General features: G+C 42.9%; 1 protein-coding gene across 2 annotated transcripts in view; it reads right to left on the bottom strand.

The window, feature by feature from the left end:
* The window catches only part of TRAFD1 (TRAF-type zinc finger domain containing 1), a 61397-nt gene extending 49647 nt beyond the window's left edge, over positions 1–11750 (bottom strand). Inside the window, exons 1-2 of one of the 2 annotated variants that reach the window (XM_077462032.1) lie at positions 11656–11732; positions 9601–9733 (exon numbers count right to left, since the gene is read on the bottom strand). The gene's annotated coding sequence lies outside the window, so the exon portion shown is untranslated. Of the gene's footprint in view, positions 1–9600; positions 9734–11655 lie in introns of both variants that reach the window. The other variant, XM_077462031.1, reaches the window with a different exon arrangement.
* Between the last annotated feature and the right edge of the window lie 1124 nt (positions 11751–12874).

The raw sequence follows: 12874 nt of genomic DNA, 5'->3' as shown, positions 1-12874 counted from the left end.
TTCATTCTGATGGAGGAACGAGGCAGCAGACAGAAATGACCCTTAGTGCGCTCCCTCAACCTTTTCAACACAGAGGAACCCTTGAAATAGTTCTCTGGTCTCAGGGAACCCCCGCTAAATTTTAGAAATCTACAACTCACGATACATTAGTGTGATGGTCAGTGGGACTGGAATGATCCTTACACTTGTGGTCATTGGGAAGAATTACCTCCTTAGAGAGCTAAAAAGATCAATGGTGTCAGTGGGAACTTATCTGAGAGGCAGAAATGGGCCAATGCTGAAGGAACCCCTAGCAACCTCTGGAGGAACCCTACGGTTCCTCCCTGGTTGAGAATCACTGCTATAGAGCGATATGCTTTGTTCATATTTCATGTCTGAGGTTTACAACCACTTTAAAAGGGAACTATACATGCTTCAACAAAAGATAGCCAGAAGTAGAGTTCTTTTGGCAGAAGAGATACTCAAAGTCTCTTGCCAAAAAACCTTTTCTCTACCTCCTGATATCTTTGTTGTACACTGCACAACATATGTACAGCCTGTACAGCCCAGCTCCATTCTCGGCCTGCCAAGAACAGAGCTAGATGATGAAAGCAAAGTAACTATCGCGTGCATGCCCATCGTGAATAGCTGAAAAGGATCACTATGGGACCAGACAGAATCAATGAAGGCAATAGTGGCCGGGGGAAATGCAGCTATGACAGGATCCTACACCTATCATTGCTGGAGGACAGCATAGGACATGGGTCTTCAAACTATGGCCCTCCAGTTGTTCAGGAACTACAATGCCCATCATACCTAGTCATGTTTGTGAATGTCAGAGGTTTACAATGCCTCATGGGATGTGTAGTTTTGCCACAGCTGGAGGGCCGTCGTTTTGAGGATCCCTGGCATAGGGGGTAAGGAGTGTGCCACAATCTGACAGTCTAATGAGCATATTAGTAGATTATGGCTACAGCTGCCTATACACCAGTAGATTTTTTTACAAAAACTTGCAGTATAAAAGTTAAATTACCCCAACGATGATACGAAATATGTAAAGACTTCAAACAAAACTCTACTAGTGTATACCCAGTGTATATTACCCTCACCAATCAATTTACTCATGCTTTAAAAAGCACACCCTGTAAGGCAAAGGCATAATGAGCTAGTATGCATAGCATACTAGCTCATTATGAATAACTTACCTGAGAACGAAGCCCCTGAAGCGGTCTTCCATCTTCCTCTTCGCCGCTGCCATGGATCCCGGAGCGATTTCCGGGTCTCGCGGCTCCGGGCGCTGTGATTCGCCGGAGCCGTGATGACATCACTCCCGCGCATGGGAGCCGACACTCGCGGCATATCGCCGCGATCTGCGGCCTGCCCCAGTGCGCCGCTGTCTACGGGGTGCATGCGCCGTAGACAGCGGTGGCTGTCTTCGGTTAAATATCTCCTAAACCGTATAGATTTAGGAGATATTTCTTGGACCTACAGGTAAGCCTTAATCTAGGCTTACCTGTAGGTCAAAGTTGGTTGTAAGGGTTTACAACCACTTTAAAACTCAAAATAACACAGGTCATGTCAAACAGAAATTCCACATCTAGGAAAGGCCAAGCATAGTCCTGACTTCCAGCCCAAGGGATCACAATTTTATTAATTTCTCACAGAAGTAATTAGGGTCAGAACATTCCAAAAAAGTAAACAGCAGCAGTGTCCTATTCTGCCGCATAAGGTTTCTTATTATATTTAGCACTAGAAGTTCCATTTTTAAAACTATTTCAAAACAAAAAGGATGAGGAGCAGTAACAGTACCCACAGTAACAGATTTAAAGTAATCGTAAACCATTGACATGAAATAGGAACAAAGCATATCCCTCTATACTGTGTACTTGTCTCTAAGAGCATTAAAGCGGGGTTCCACCCTAAAGTGGAACTTCCGCTGATCGGAACCCTCCCCCCCTCCAGTGTCACAATTGGCACCTTTCAGGGGGGGAGGGGGGTGCAGATACCTGTCAAAGACAGGTATTTACACCCACTTCCGGGCATAGACTCCCGTGGGAGTCTATGCCTCTTCCTGTCCTGCTGCGCTGTCTGCTGGGACACACACGGGTCCCAGAGACAGCGCGGACAATTCCTATTGCGCTGCGCGACTCGCGCATGCGCAGTAGGGAACCGGGAAGTGAAGCCGATTCGCTTCACTTCCTGATTCCATCACCTAGAATGGTGGCGGCAGCAGCCGAGAGATCGATCGGCCTCAGCATCGCTGGAACCCGGGACAGGTGAGTGTCCATTTATTAAAAAAGTCAGCAGCTGTAGTATTTATAGCTGCTGGCTTTTAATATTTTTTTTTCCCCAGTACAGTCCCGCTTTAAGTGTCATTTCTGTATGCTGCCTCATTCCTCTGCCATCAGCACAAATCACTTTTGACAAGTCTTCCTGACACCAAGAGAAAAATGGTGACAAGAGGAGGGAGCTCCAGCACAAAGCCTGTGATTGACAGCCGAAGCTCTGTTCCTGTGTGAAGGGAGGTGTGTCCCTGCCCTCCAATCAGCTCTCAACAAACTCTGCAGAGAGCTACTTCAGCTTCACACCCCGTTTGACAGATCACACAAGCTGTATATAAAGTCTGAACTTTGAAGGGCTGTAGAGAAGGGAAGACTGCAGATAAACAGGTACAACCTATGTATTAGGCTTTTGTTTCCATTCCAGTACATCACCTGAGGCCAATCACTTCATTGGGTATACGAGAGACTTACCACCACTTTAGGAAGGAAGCCACACTTTTTGGTGGAGGGGGAAATGAATGAGATTTTTATTTTTATTTTTTTGTGGAAGTCCGCTTTAAACAGTACTATCCTCATATGAGCTAGAGCAGGGGTGCCCAACCAGTGGCCCATGGAGCCCTCTGATGTGGCCCGCGACCTCCTGCTCTGAGATGGATTAGAATAGAATACTGTTAATTAATAGTAAGTTTATCACTAAAATCACAGTGTATATATGAGCATATCTGTTCTGCAGTGGTTACTGGGCTGCTTTAAAAATGATCCGCAGGTGCAGAGCAGTGCACCTGAGGGTTACCTGCATTGAGCCATAGGCCCCTTTCACACGGTCCATCAGACCCAATTGGACCCTCCATTCACCTCTAAAGGAGTAGCAGATGTAAATGGACTTGTGTCCATTTACAAACACCTACCTCCAAAAAAGTAGAGTGGGCTCTATAGGGTAGAGTGGGCTGCCATGCACCCTCTCCTCTCATTGTGGCCTACGACCAGTTATGAATTTGCTTACGTGGCCCTCACTCTTCAAAAGATTGGGCACCCCTGAGCTAGAGTGTGATTTAGGAAGGCTCTATTCACACCTGGGAGATTTTCTGCTTGAAGCTTGTACAATGCCTTGAAAAAGTATTCATACACATTTTGTCATGTTACAACCAAAATTGTAAATGTATTTTATTTGGATTTTATGTGATAGACCAATAAAGTAGCACATAATTGTGAATTGCAAGAAAAACTATAAAATGGTTTTCAATTTTTTTTTTTTTAGAAATAAAATATTTGTGAAGGGTGGCGTACATTTGTATTCAGCCCCCTTTACTCTGATACCCCCTAACTAAAATCTAGTGGAATCAATTGCCGTCAGAAGTCACCTAATTAGTAAATAGACTCCACCTGTGTAATTTTAATCTCAGTATAAATACAGCTGTTCTGTGAAGTCCTTGGGGGTTTGTTAGAGAACCTTGGTGAACAAACAGCATCATTTAGGCCAAGGAACACACCAGACAGGTCAGGGATAAAGTTGTAGAGAAGTTTATATAAATTTTTTTTTTTTTTTAATATATATATATATATATATATATATATATATATATATATATATATATATAAGAAAGCCGTTGTTGAAAAAAAACCATATGAAGTCCCATTACAGTTTGCAAGAAGCCATATGAGGGACACAGCAAACATCTGCAAGAAGGTCAGAGGAGACCAAAATTGAACTTTTTAGCCCAAAAGCAAAACGCTTTGTGGGACGGAAAACCAACATCACCCTGAACACACAATCCCCACCGTGAAACAGGGTGGAGGCAGCATCATGTTGTGGGGATGCTTTTCTTCAGCAGGGACAGGGAAACTGGTCAGAGCTGATGGGAAGATGTCTGCAAAAGATGAGACTGGGGCGGAGATACAATGGAATAGTTTAGATCAAAACATATTCATGTTAGAATGGCCCAGTCAATGTCCAGACCTAAATCCAATTGAGAATCTGTAGCAAGACTTGAAAATTGCTGTTCACAGACGCTCTCCATCCAAACTGACAGACCTTGAGCTATTTTGCAAAGAATGGGTAACAATTTCATTCTGGATGTGCAAAGCTGGTAGAGATATCCCCCCAAAAAAAAGACATGCAGCTGTAATTGCAGCAAAAGGTGGTTCTACAAAATATTGACTCAGGGTGCTGAATACAAAATGCCATGGGCGTACACTGCGTAGTTCACCGCACAATATTGAGGCGATCTTTCCCCAGAAGTGGGAGCAGATATCTGGATTGGACAAATATCCACCCCCCGAAAGGTGCCAAATGTGGCACCGGGGGGGGGGGGGGGTCCTATCTGCGGACGTTCCATTTCTCGGAGCGGAACTCTGCTTTAAGTACATCAGGTCCTTCATCCCTTAAACGCCATAGAATGATACATTAAAACAGGTGAACTCAAGAACATTACCCACAAACACATTGCGCTATGGTTGTACTGAGAACTGTGTAAATCAGCGGCACAAGTCAAATCTAGAACAAGTTTAACCTGTATAGACATGAACATGTACTTTTCAATTCATTTTGGGGAGTGCCAAAAAAAAAAAAAATTAAAAAAAAGGGAAGAATATACTAAAGCCTTGAGCAATTATTAAAATGGATGTCTCACATACTTGATGTACGTTTTTCTATATATCTTTATTGGTAATGCTTAAAGCAGAAAGTTATGTAAACAACAAAAAAAAAAAAAAAAAAAATGTATGCATTTTTTAAATGCATACATTTAATGCTCAATTTTCTAAGGGATTTTTAATTTGTACAAATGTGTCACACAGCCAAGCAGGTTATACACTTACACAATGATTCATCAATTCTCCAAGAGGCACACCTGTCCTGGTGACTCGCCTAAGCAAGAATTACATAAAAGATTAAAAGTAACACCAAACTCTGGTGAAAAAGAAAATAAATATAATCAAGTATGTATTCTTAAAGTGGAGTTCCACCCAAAAGTGGAACTTCCGCTCATTTTTATCCTCTCCCCCTACGGTGCCACAATTGGCACCTTTCAGGGGGGTGGGGGGGACATGATATCCATCTGACAAGTATGCTGTTCCCACTTCCGGGAGTCCGGGCCATGGCCCGTGACATCACCACGGGGCTCCCTCCTCCTCCTCCTCTCCCTGTCGTCGGACCAGTAGGAGAGAGGAGCGGGGCCTTGCATATGCGGCAGTAGGGTTCTCGGCGTAAAGCCATAAAGCTACACTGCCGGAGTACCCTTATCCGCAATGGAGGCGGCAGCACCCGACAACTGATGTAAACATCAGCTGCGGTGCAGACGTCGCTGGACTCCAGGACAGGTAAGTGTCCTATTGTTAAAAGCCAGCAGCTGCATTATGCATAGCTGCTGGCTTTTAATTTTTTTTTTGGGCAGAACACCGCTTTAACTCAAGAAAATCCCTTCTATTTATTTTTTGTTTTGTTTCTTTGTTGCTGTGACCTGACTTCCTGTTTGAGGGAGGCTTCATTCATTCTCCATGGCCCTACTGTATATAGGAATGAAGTCACCCTCTCTTACTCACACCCAAGATGTACTGGGAACTGTGGTGTTCATAGAGCAGTGTACATGACTGCAACGAACATGCACTCACATGGCAAAGGGCTGCTGGGATTGGCCCTTTACCCCGATCCGTGAGCGCCGGTCCCGAGAACCTGGCGACCACAGACAACAGTTAAAGCGGGAGCGCTCCTAAAAAACTAAAAAAAATTATTAAAAGCCAGCAGCTACAAATACTGCAGCTGCTGACTTTTAATAAATGTACACTTACCTGTCCTGGAGTCAAGCGATGTTGGCAGCCGAAGCTGATTAATTGGCTTGGCTCTCGGCTGCTGCCGCCATTCTCGGTGAGGGAATCAGGAAGTGAAGTGTTACGGCTTCACTTCCCAGTTCCCTACTGTGCATGTGCGAGTCACGCTGCGCGTCCTAAATGGTCCCCACTATCTCCTGGGACCTGCGTGTGTCCCAGGAGACAGAATGGGGTACGGGAACAGATACAGGTATTTGCACCCCCCTCCCCCCTGAAAGGTGCCAATTGTGGCACCGGAGGGGGGGGGGGGGGGGGGAAATCGGATGAATGGAAGTTCCACTTTGGAATTCCGCTTTAACAACACCCTACACGGTTCAAAACTTAGATATTAGGACCCCATTGGCACACAAGTGTTTTGTAGCTCGGAGCTCTAAAATTCTCAACATTCAGAATCTCATCCATTTTACCACTTCAATACCGGGCACTTTCACCCCGTTCCTGTCCAGGCCAATTTTCAGTGCTGTCACACTTTGCATGACAATTGCGCGATAATGCAACGCTGTACCCATATGATATTTTTATAATTTTTTTGAGACTGATAGAGCTTTCCTTTGGTGGTATTTCATCACCACTTATTTTTTGCAAAACAAAAATGAAAAAAAAATAAAAAAATTACATTTTGAAAAAAAAAAAAAAGAAGAAAAATAAGTTTTAGTTTCGGTTAGAAAATTTAGCAAATAAGTCAGAATTTCTTCTTCACTGACGGGCACTGATAATCAGGACACCAATGATTATCTGTGTGAACAGTGTGCCGACAGCCTTGCCGGTTATCGGCACTCCTTTTGTTCCCACAGAGGAAAGGAGAACCGATAACCAGCAAGTCTGTTTACATGTGATCAGCTGTGATTGGACTCAGCTAATCACATGGTAAAGGGCCTCTGTGATTGGCCCTTTACCATGGTCTGTGATCAGCTGTGTCTTAAAGCGGATTTCCACCCAAAAGTGGAACTTCCGCTTTAAGAGCCCATGGCACATTTGGCATGTTATTTTATTTTTGGGGGTGGGTGTTAGGGGGCTTAGTTTTGAGTACTTTTGGTACTTCCCGTCCCACTTCCTGTTTCTGCCTACGGGCCGCCTAGGCGACTCCTCCTCCTCTCCTCCTAGGCAGCCCTTCCCTCTCCGTAATCTTCTGGGACATGTGACAGATCCCAGAAGATTGCCTGTCCACTGGGAGAGCGCAGAGCGACTCACCCATGCGTAGCACATGCCCGGCCGCGAAGCTGCAAGCTGTCATTGCCGGGTGCCCACAGTTTCAATGGAGGTGCCGAGAAGAGGAGGGGGGAGAGGAACGGAGCTCCGTGCAGCCGCATTGATGGACCGAGGAACAGGCAAGTGTCTGTTTATTAGGCCTCATGCACACTGGACGTTAAAATAACGTTATAAAAACAGCAGTAGCTTTGCAGTTAAGACCTCATGCACACTGGATGTTTTTCCTACAGTCATTAAACTCTCCATCATGTTATCCTGTGTGTCCATGCACACATAGGCTCTTAACAGTTTTGGGCAGTGCCATTTTTATTTTTTTTTTATTTTTTACTGCTCAAAAACACCCAAAACTAGTGGGTTCTAAGAGACATTTTTCAGCTGTAAAAATGCTTTAACGCCGATAAACGCTTAAAAACATCGCTCACTAGCGTTTTCTAGTGTTTTTGATCCATTGAAAAAAAAAATGAAATAATTTTTTTCTTCAAAAAAAGATTTAAAAGCGCTAAAACTGCTAACGTGGAAAACGCTAAAAATCGCTATTGTAAAAACGTTGAAAACCTCACTGCAAAACTACTGGCGTTTTTATAACGTTATTTTAACGTCCAGCGTGCATGAAGCCTAAAAGTCAGCAGCTATACTTTTTGTAGCTGCCGACATTTAATTTAAAAAAAAGCCTGGAACTCCGCTTTGAGACAGTGGTGACTGGGTGGAAGCCCATGGATGCCCTCCCAGAACTAGAGCCACACTGTAGCTGTATTTTGGATATAGCATGGTAGTTAAAGTTGAAATCCAGGCATGGCAATTTTTACCAAGTAACATTGATTTAGCTTGGACCAATGTATGCCTGTACTAATGTACACAGTGGGAGCCCCATGGAAGCTGGAAACAAGTGCAGTATGTACCATTACTAGAGCGATTATCGCCATCTTCTTGGCCCTGCCCTAATGCATGCCGAGTACAGGAGGTTGCCTGCTTGGCATTGGCGCCATTCTGTGAACACTTTGCTTATTCTCAATGAGTGCAAAGTCTTCCCTGATTGATTGGATGAATCATTTTTGATCCACCTCATCCAGAGAATGATTTTCATTCAGCTGGATCCTGAAGGTCTCATACAAGTACGGCTGGGGAGGAAGGAGCTAAAGCCGTAGGTTTGCAAACGTGTTTAGGCACATCAAGGTGTTTGGGCATTCATTCATTCCATTGGCCAGAATATTAAGTTACTCCAGCTAGGAATGCACCAATACCATTTTTTGTTTACAATGAGTACAAGTACCAATGATTTTTTTTTTTTTTTTTAGTACTCGTCGATACCAATTACCAATACCTACCACAACTGTTTTGTTTTAAACTTCAGCTGTCAGCAATGGTACAAAGCTTTGAAAAGTTATTTACAGATTTTTTTATTTTTTTTTTTATTTTTTTATTTAGCGCTTTTTCAATGTGAAATGTGTAAAAATATTCACTAACAAAAAAAAAAAAAAAAAAAAAAAAAAAAAAATTTAAAAATTTGAATTGTTTATAAAATAGACCTGAACAAAAAAAAGCAGGAAAATAATAAATGGAGGAGAATAGGGAGTTAATTAAGGATGATTAGAGTAAATTAAGGGTTAAAAGGAGGAACATCCCTTTGATCTGCAGATGAAGAAAGAGAAATATACAAAAAGAAACAATGTTTCTTTTTATTTTAGTGTATCAGGGCTGAACAATGTAGTTAATAAACATTGCTGACTACTTTTTTTTTTTTGACAGCTCCAATTACCGGACTTCTTTAACACTGTGGAGACCCACTGACAGCTCAAAGAACCAAGCCTGAAAGTATCAGTTTCAGGTATCGGTGCATTTGCACGATTACTGATACTAGTATTGGTGCAACCCTAACTCCAGCTATTGAAATGAATCGTTAAATACGTCCATCGTTTAGGTGTGTCTAGCGTTTTTTTTTTTTTGCCAAAACATTCTTCTGAATGCGCAAACAGGGTTTTTTTTTCCCTTCTGCCTCTAAACACCGATGTATGCATGGACACACAGGCTAAGAGCGGCGTTTAGAGGCAGAAAGAAAATCGTGAAACGCCCCTAACAGCCGTGTTTTTATCACCCTGTGTGCATGAGGCCTAATAGAGGGGAAATCTTCCAGTGTGGACTCTAGTTCTTGACCCCTGGGATTCCCTCAATCTGGAGATTTCTTCTCACTTCCTGTTTGGCTATGGGACAGAAAGTGAATGGATATCTCCTTAAAGGGGTTGTAAAGATTTGTTTTTTTATTTTCCAAATAGGTTCCTTTAAGCTAGTGCATTGTTGGTTCACTAACCTTTTCCTTCAATTTCCCTTCTAAATGTTTTTTTTCTTTGTCTGAATTTCTCACTTCCTGTTCCTCCTCAGTAAGCTGTTCAGTAAGCTGTTCTGGCAGACTAAACACTGCTCGGATGATGGTGTGAAGTTTACTGAGGAGAAACAGGAAGTGAGAAATTCAGACAAAGAAAAAAAAAAACATTTAGAAGGGAAATCGAAGGAAAAGGTAAGTGAACCAACAAACAATGTACTAGCTTAAAAGGAACCTATTTAGAAAATAAAAAACAAAGCTTTACAACCCCTTTATTGGGACACAGATGGGAGGGGAAAAAAAAGGGGGGGGGTTATATAACCCTCCCTTACGCTAAACAAAAATTAAAAAAATAAAGTTATGAAGTTTTACCTTTAAACTTTAATTCAGTAAGAGTGTAGTCACACCAGATGCACATGATGGGTGCGTTTTTTGTAAGTGAATTCCAATTATTATTATACAGGAGTTATATAGTGCCAACAGTTACAATATAATTCAATACAGGAGGAATCAGAGAGCCCTGCTTGTTAAATCTATGAGGGAGGGTTGAATGCAAAAATTTATATATATATATATATATATATATATATATAATTTTTTTAATAATAATAAATAAAAACAAAAAAGGGTAATAACTAAAGATGGGTTCTGGCGTGTTCGCAAAGCATTAATCGATGGCAGTGAGACATTTCCCCGATCTCTGCAGCCGCGCATCGGGGCAATGTCTCACTGCCTGCGATTAGTGCCGTGCAGTGCCGACTTCCTGGCAGGCTCTGCACGTGGGCCGTGCCAACACGCCGGAGCCCATCCTTAGTAATAACTGTGGGGGATGGGCTGATATGGAAAATAAAAGTACAGTTGACAGGTCGGGGCAAGATAGGCTTCTCTAAATAGGAGGGTTTTCAGGGATCATCTAAAAAAAAAAAGCAAATAGAGTAGGAGACAGTTGTATAGATTGGGGGAGTAGAGAGTTCCAGTGCATGGGAGAGGTTTGGGAAGAGCCCTGGAGGGGAGCATGGGAGGAGGCGACGAGGGAACTAGAGAGCAGGAGAAATGAAGGGAACAAGTAGGTTCCCAATGCATAGCAACAAAAAATAAAATAACGGTTCCTTATGAATACAGTTCACACCAGCAAGTTTTGTTGCAGTGCAAAAAAAAAAAAATATATAAAATAAATATTATACAGTATGCACTACTTTTTTTCAGCGCAGCACAATGCAATGCATTCAAAATGCAAACACAAAAAGATAAAAAAAAATAAACCACACACACACACACACACACACACACACTACATGTAAAATGCACACCAGCGCATTACATAAATGCAATACAATGCACACATATAGTAACAGAGGCAATGTAGTGTAAATGAACCACTAGACAATAAGAGAATATATATATATATAATGATGTCAGTTACTTGTTTCACACATCAGCAGTCAGACTCTAGCCTGATGTGGAATTGCAGCTGTTATGGAGAAGATAGTGTGTGTGTGTGGGGGGGGGGTGTAATAAGAGGGGGTCCCTGTGTATTAGGATCAGTCCCATGCATCCAGGGACAATAAAGAGGGGTGACAGGACTGGCCCAGGTTGCTGTATGTTAGTAAACCTGAGTCACCTCCTTCTCCTGACCCATGATGACACTGCAGTCTATGGAGCCCCCCCAGCGCACACACACACACACACAACACACAACACACACCACACAACACAACACACACCACACACACCACACACACACACCACACACACACACACACCACACACACACACACACACACCACACACACACACACCACACACACACACACACCACACACACACACCACACACACACCACCTGTTGATCAGAGGCTGGCAGGATGTGCTGAGACTTGTAGTTCACCAGCCGATTCCTGTCTAATACAAAGCCCAGTCCTGTATGGGGCGATCACCTCTCACAGCCCCATCCAGACTAACCCCCGACCGGTCCATAGACCTCAGACAAAGCCGCCCAGGTAAGCGGTCACCACACACACACCATGGTTTCGTTTCTCTTACCTCCTCTGATGACCGAGAACAGACAACTGTCAGCAGCGCCTCTCCCCCACCGCGGGCTCTACACAACAAACAGGATCCGGCTACTTCCTCAAGCTCAGCCTCCAGCACCGACCTCCTCTGCCATTGGTCCGCCGAGCTGTCAGTCACGCCCAAGCCTGCCCCATCGTACACGACTTTTCATTGGCCGGCACTGTCATTGTTTTTTTTTTTTACTATTTCTGAATCAGGTTTGTATGTTTATGTTCCCACAGTCTACAAATATACATTCTACAGAAATGCACAGGAAGAAAATATACACCAATCGGCCATACCCGTATGACCACTGACAGGTAAAGTCAATAACATTGCTTATCTGGTTACAGTGACATCAGTCCAATTCTGCCACTCCTCTGCTACATGTAAAAAAACAACGTGGAACCCCCAGATATTACATCTTTTTGAAGCAGAGGCCCTAGAAAATAAAAGAGTAGGTGTTGCGTATTTTTATGTCACGTAATATTTGCGAAGCATTTTTTCAATTGCAAATGTTTTGGGAAAAAATAAACTTGAATTGTTTTATTTTTTTAAGTTAGTGAAAAGCCAAAATTAAGATGAAAAGAAACAGTCTGGACAGAAAGGAATATTTAAAAAAAAATAAAAAAGCGCAGTGGTCTGTCTTCCATAGGTGTATCCCCGCTCACCATAGGTAGCCTATTGCATTAGGGTGTACACCCCAAAACTCAAACACAGCAACAGAGGCAGTAGCTAGGCAGTGGCGGGTGCAAAGTACACGTAAACGAGTCTTTTTTTTTTCATTATTATTTTTTTAAATTATCTATTTTTTTTTTTTTTTTTAACGTTTAATTTAGATTTTTATTTATTTATTTAATTTATTTTTTAACTGCCCTTTTGGGCGGCTTAGGTGAAATATCAGGGTTCTAAACAGACCTTACATTTAAGATTGAAAAAGGGGCTGAGGACAGGATGAAGACGCAGATGCTAGAACCGATCCCCCTACAGCGCCGCCAGATTCAGGAAGAGGCGGAGAACCCAACAACACTGCAATGGGAGGAAAAAGAGGATCAATATCTATAATAAGGCAGGTCCTCCTGCTTGGCAGGTGCCTGGGCCACCATTTTGAATTAATGGGGCATGCCATTAGCCCAGTTAGGGTTGCCACCTGTTTGGGATTCACCTGGACAGTTCGGGTTTTGAACCATGTGTTCAGGTTTCAGGCAGG

This window comes from Lithobates pipiens, unplaced genomic scaffold, assembly GCF_037356315.1.
Source record: "Lithobates pipiens isolate NorthernLeopardFrog02 unplaced genomic scaffold, aLitPip1_a1.2 Scaffold_3, whole genome shotgun sequence".
NCBI lineage: Eukaryota > Metazoa > Chordata > Amphibia > Anura > Ranidae > Lithobates > Lithobates pipiens.
Note: the sequence above shows the minus strand (reverse complement) of the source record. Positions and strands in the feature narration are given on the sequence as shown.